Source organism: Giraffa tippelskirchi, chromosome 7 (assembly GCF_054371585.1).
Source record: "Giraffa tippelskirchi isolate mGirTip1 chromosome 7, T2T-mGirTip1v1.2.pri, whole genome shotgun sequence".
Classification (NCBI taxonomy): Eukaryota; Metazoa; Chordata; class Mammalia; order Artiodactyla; family Giraffidae; genus Giraffa; species Giraffa tippelskirchi.
In genome coordinates this window covers 25,202,709-25,209,052 of record NC_137281.1, presented here as the reverse complement: position 1 = coordinate 25,209,052, position 6,344 = coordinate 25,202,709, and the positions used below count along the sequence as shown (strand labels likewise).

The window sequence follows — 6,344 nt, the reverse complement described above, 5'->3', positions numbered from 1 at the left end:
TTTCAGTTGTGTAAATTTAAGGGACCAAGCACCCACACAGTCTGCTAAATGATTGGTAATTGCAGGTACGTAGGTAACCTAACATTAATTAGCTTAATAGATATCTGTATACTCTGCAGGTTTTCCTCCATTTATGAGATGGTTACGTCCCAGTAGTGAGTATCGTACTGGATATCGCTGGCCCAGGTAAAGATCAAAATTCAAAAGTGTGATTTTTACTGAATGCATATCACTTCCACTATCATAAAGTAGAGAAATTATAAGTTAAACCACACGAAGCCTGGAACTGTATTTCCAGGGCCAGTCAGCTTAATCACAAACTTAACAACATTTTAGAAAACAATTCTTGTATGAAGCATTCAGGAGAGACTAGGGTTGGATTTCAGGTAAAACGTGAGAACACAGTTGTAACACTAATTTATGTGCCACCTATTCTGTCATGCAGTATCTTAGGCTTCCACACATTTCTGATTCTGCAGCATCTTTACATGGAAATCGAGGATATCCAAATTTTACCAATGACTTGAAGCCACACAGCTAAGAGGTGAGCTAGACTTTAACCCCAAATCCAGCCCTACAGCTCTCAATGTCTACTGTTGGTTGTTCCCATATGAAAACTAAGCTCTAGAATCTTCCCTGTTGGTTCAGCGGTTCAGACTCTCCTTGCGCTTTCCACTGCAGAGGACACAAGTTCAATCCCAGGTGAGGGAACTTAAGATTCCACAGGCCATGCAGTATGGCCAAAACGACCCCAAAACTGAGCTCTAGCTGTACCAAAATAATATGCCTGGTATATCTACTACTGACTCTCATTTATGTATATAGGTATTTCTGTGTATGGTCAATAAAATAGAATCATGAATACAATCATTTTTCTTAATCAGTAGATACCAGAAGATAGGTACTATCTTAGGAGTCCACCCCCAAAGTCTTCATTGTTGAAGAGAATCATATTGGTTCAGTGTGAACAATTTAAAATGACCCTCACTCCCTTCCTTGCAAAACAGTTTCTTGATGCCAGTTAATGAGGATTTAGATTTGAACTGTATTAGAGTCAACTTTGGAGAAAAGGTAGCCTGTAAAACAGACTATTGATGAAATCCTTAGGCAGCAGAGATGAAAAGTTCTTACATAACTTCTTCCATCCTATAATCCTGTCTAGGGTTCTGGATGAGATTTAACTTGGAAATATATGTACGTGTAAACTTACAGTTATTAATGATGAGTAATTGTTAATAGCTTGGCTTGACTTTTGCCTCTTCTGAACCTATCTATAAATCATCAGGAAATCCGAAAAATGAAAGTCTTCCACTTCATGCCGTGAAGCACACAAGACTTGGAAACTGTCATTTCTGGGTTTTTTGGTTATATCATTGCAAAAGATGATTCAAGGTCATTGGAGGAAACACAACATAATGCAAATACAAATGCTGTTTGTTACAAGTGTGACAAGTGGCATTTTTGATCCATCAGTGCCAGTCTCAGAGCAGTTTCCTATTGTTTGCTCCCGGTCCTAAGCTCTCTGCCTGAAACATCAGTGTGATGTTAACTTCAGAACCACATGGACCTAGTAAGAGAAAAATTTAAGAACCCAGGTGCCTGAATTTCATTTCTCCTTAGAGAAGCTTACTTTGGGGATCTTCCCCACCCCACCCCCCACCCCCCAGGTTCCTCATTTAAGTTTTTCAGGAAGGAAGGTGACATTACCTTACAAAACAATAGGGAGATGTCCACAATAAAAAGGAATCTTCTCACACACTTGTCCACTCTATCCAAGAAATCGAATCAAGAGCAATCCAGGAAAATGAGTTTTCCAAGACTCCCAATCTGACATACCACCACCCCCACTGTTTTTTTTCCCTGAATCTTTTTTTTTTTTTAAGCCTTTTTAGTTTTTAGACTTTTTTCTACACTTCATTCTGCTCCATCTGGCCCCCTTAAACTATAGTGCTCTGGCTCATGTTTTACTAATAAGTGACAAGGTTACACCTCAACTATGCATCTCTTCATTTTTAAGTATTATGGTCCAAAAATATACCCACTAGCCTGTCTTAGAAAACATTTGGAAGAAATAAAGCTGATTTGTTTATAAGCTGGGCCATCCATGTAAACTAGTGCAGTCCTTTTGAAACATCTTTATTGACCTCGCTCAGGGCTAAAGTCTACCTCTGGACCTTTCATGTATGAGTCAATACGTTTGGTTTTTGTCTTAAGCTAGTTCAAACTTGGTTTCTAAAACATATCCTAAATACAGTGGCCTCTGTAGCTTACCTGACCTTAAAATCCCTGCCTCGGTAGCATCTTTGAAAAGGTTCAGCCTCTCCAAGTATACCTAGCTCCTGTAGGGCAGAGACTCATTTTCTTATTCTGTGCCAAGTCTTAAGTATCTTTGCAAAGAAGAACTATTCGTTACTTTAAAAAGATACACACTCAAAAAGAAAATGCAAGTTTATTTTTGTCATAGAATAAGATACATAAATAAGAAATGTATTTAAGATAACAGTTGCAAAGGGAACTTAACTTGTTATGCATCAGTTATGAATGAGCATCTGATGGGACCTAGGGGTAAGGAGCACAACTGAACCTCATGTGCACTAGAACCAGTACAAATCAAGGTGGCTACACTGGTTTCCAGTACAAACCTGTGAGGAAGACTAACTCTTAGAAGTGAGAATGTAATTAGCCAGATAGTATCAGAGTGTCCATTTCTGGTCTCATCAAAGACAGCAGGACACATTCCTCAGGTTTGAATGGGAGAAGGATCAGGGGGAAGCAGATAGCCAAGGCAGGTACTGTTATCATATACTTTGTGTATTTTGTCTGAGTGCCTTCATGAATAGACTGTATGCCCCCTGAAGGAAGCATCTTCTGCATCTTTCAAGTTGCCCTGCTTTATACTGGACCATAGGAAAGACTAAGTAGATTCTGTATGGTTTATCATGCTGTGTCTAAATGAGCAACCTATCCAAACTTGTTGCAGAAGTATCTAGGACTCCCAAGTAGAATTTTGAGATGAATTCTAATTCTGCCCACATCACTAACAACCAAGAACCCCATTCACTCCTGTGTCCCTACAAATCCATTCTGTCTTTGTAAATCAGCTGCCAGCATTTATTGGTTTCATAGATATATTTTAAATGAACTTTATTTTTTAAAGCAGTTTTAACTTTAGAAAAATTGCAAAGATAATACAAAGAGTTGACATAAACTTAGCACCCGGTTTCCCCTATTACTAGCATCTTAAACATTAGTATGGTACATTGGTTACAGTTAATGAACCGCTATCAATACATTATTGTCAAAGTCTGCAATTTATTCATGCTTCCTACTTTTACATAATTTTTTTTTCTGTTCCACTGTTAAATTTAGTCATCAGCTCTTCTTTGCCTCTGCTTGACTGTGACAATTTCTCAGACTCTTGTTTTTGATGACCTTAAAAGTTTTGAGGAATGTTGGCTAGGTACACTGAAGGATGCCCTGAATTGGAACTTAATGTTTTTCTTATAATTAGACTGAGGTTATAGGTCTGGCTAGGGCCCAGGGAAGCTCTAGATGTAATTTGTTATTATCGTGTCATGTCAGGGGTTTATACTATCAATATGATATATGATTGATAAGGTTGTCCTTGATCACCAGGTCAGCCTTGATTACCTATATAAGTCCTGCCTGCCATCATGGAATCGGTAAAGAAGTAGGATTTGTCCTAAGAGTATACTGAAGCATTATGTTCTGTGCTCAACATAACTGGTAACAGACACCATCCCAGTAACTTCAAAAAATGTTTATGACTGTGCCCAAATGGGCAATTCCAAGAGGAAGGATCATTGACATTCAGAGCAGAGGAAGAGAGGGCAGAAGGCCGCTGTGTTTCTTTTGCCACAGTCAATTTATTCTCTCCTCCTAAGAGAGTTACTTACCTCTAATCTTGAATCTCTTTAACATTAGATTCAGCCACAAATCTCCCCTGTTTATAACCCTTGCTACCACTGATCAATATGAAGCATGTGTATACATGAGTGGAGGCAGGCATTTTCGTTTTCATTCTGTGGCTTGCTGTAGGGAGCACTGGTGTGGGCTTCTCAACATCCATCACACCCGAGCTGATAAGTCTAGGACAGTTGGGCCTGTCTTCTGTCCCACGTGGTTCTACATGTGACCCAGTTCTCACCAGTGGGATGAAACTTGTGGAAGAAATTTTCTCTCCAAAGACAGGGGTCACAGAAAGAACTGCTATGGCTGTTTTGCCACCATCTTGAGAAGAAAGCAACACACCAAGATGGCTGAGTGGAGGAGATAACAGGAGACTGTTGCCAGCTGCTGGCACAGTGAACCCTGAAGCACACCCTGCAGCAAGACTTCCATTTAGGTGGAGATTGTAAATTTCCTTATTGTTTAAGCCATTTGAGTTGGGATTTCTATTACTTGCTGCTGGAAGCATCCTCACTGATAAACCGTCCCTAAGAGGAATGACTCATGGGGAAACAGTCCTCCCAGCTTCTGATTAACTCTGCCCTCCAGAGATAATTATCTGGGCCATCAGATACCCAAAAAGTATGAAGGTCACAAGACTAAAAGGAGAGTGGTTATATTTAAGGAGAGGGTGAAGACAGTGGCTGGGAGGGGACCTCAGAGGGGCTTCTGGAATGTTGGTAATTTCTTGATCTGGGTGGTGGTTTGGTGAGTATGTTTACTTTGGGATAAATTCATTGGACTGTAGACTTACGGTTTGTGTACTTTGCTGCATAGAGGTTATACTTCAATTTTTAAAAGAAAGTTTTAGTAAACTTTTAGTAGAGATATTACCTTGTAACCAGACCTCCACACAAACTGTTTATATCTTGAGTGGAAGGATATGAATGCCATATTGTGGTCATTTTATTAGGCAGCCAAACTCAGCTGCAGCGATGTGCTTTCTTTGATAGGCTTCCAGAATCTCATTGTGAAGACCCCCTGTCTCTAGTGTGTGGACAGCCTTGTCTAATCTCAGCCAGAATGCTTCCCCATAGGGTCTGGATGGGAGGGTGTCACATCCTTGCAGATGAAGTACTTCATTGTTTTTAGAGTTCAGTCACAATGACTATTAAAAATAAAATGAAAGCTAACAGGCTGGCGCCTGTCCACATAAGGCTTGGTCTTTCTCAGAGAGGCGTTCTAGTTACAGGAGGGTCCACTCCAGAGAAACCACAGAGTTTGAAGACTGCAGCCAGCAACCTCATGCAGCCTAAGTTGAGACCTCTGGTTCATGGAGGAAAGGATGGAAGATGTTGAGTTAACTGTTTGTGGAAGAAGAATATATAGGCTTTGGGGACCAAATTATCTGGAAAAAGACTTGGCACCACTAGAGGAAAACCAGGTAAGAAAAGTTACCGTAGGGACTTCCCTGGCAGTCCAATTGTTAAGACTTTGCCTTCCAATGCAGGGGGTGCAGCTTCAATCCCTGGTGAAGGAGCTAAGATCCAACATGCCTCTCAACCAAAAAAGCAAAAACATAATAAATGGAAACCATATTGTTAAAAGTTCAATAAGGACTTTAAAAATGGTTCACGTTTTTTTAATTTTTTTTTTTTTTTTTTTAAGATAAAAGTTACCATAAATCATAGGTTGCAGAGTGGAATTGGACCTGGGATAGCAAGTTGCTGGTAATACAAATCCTCATGAGGGAGTGGATTTGGAGAGTGATTACATCATGATACTAAATGGGGAATCTGGTTGGTGGTCAGACCCATGGAATTCAAATCCCTTAGCTCCTTATAGCCCTGTCCTGATTGAGGAGTTACGCTGACCTGCAAAACTGGAAACTCATCAGAATGTGGAGACATCATAATTTCTGTCCCACCTAACTCATCAAGGCACTTACACATCCAGTATATCCTCGCTGAACCTTGTGAGGTAGGTAATTTAGATATGATCATAAAAAAGACAGTGACTAAGAGAACAGACCTTAGAGTCTCAGACCTGTGTTTCAATCCTGTCTCTGTCTTACCAGTGGAACTGTGTTGTGAAATGTACTCAAGCTGAGTGGTCAGTTGTTCTTACCACCATGTGGCAACCTATGGAGACATTTTTGATCGTCACAACTAGAGGAGTGCCCTTAGCTTCCCATGGACGCTGTTAAACATTCCGTGACACACAGGACAGCTCCCTACTGTAAAGGACTCTGCAGCCCAAAATGTCAGCAGTGCTGCTGCTGGGAAACCCCTGACTCTAATCTGATTTTTAGTTTCTTCATCCATACAGTGGGGATATTGACAGTACCTAGTTGGGTTGTTATGAAGAGTAGATGAAATAATAGTAGATGTTGGATTGTCTGTTCTTTCATTCTCCCTGCCATTCTCAGAGCTGCC

General features: G+C 40.3%; 1 long non-coding RNA gene across 1 annotated transcript; it reads left to right on the top strand.

Moving 5' to 3' along the window:
• The first annotated feature begins 92 nt into the window (after window positions 1-92).
• On the top strand, window positions 93-5,122 carry LOC145514604 (uncharacterized). The gene is made up of 3 exons (XR_014060266.1): window positions 93-186; window positions 446-544; window positions 3,637-5,122. It is a non-coding gene; the product is annotated as an uncharacterized LOC145514604 (long non-coding RNA).
• Window positions 5,123-6,344: the final 1,222 nt, after the last annotated feature.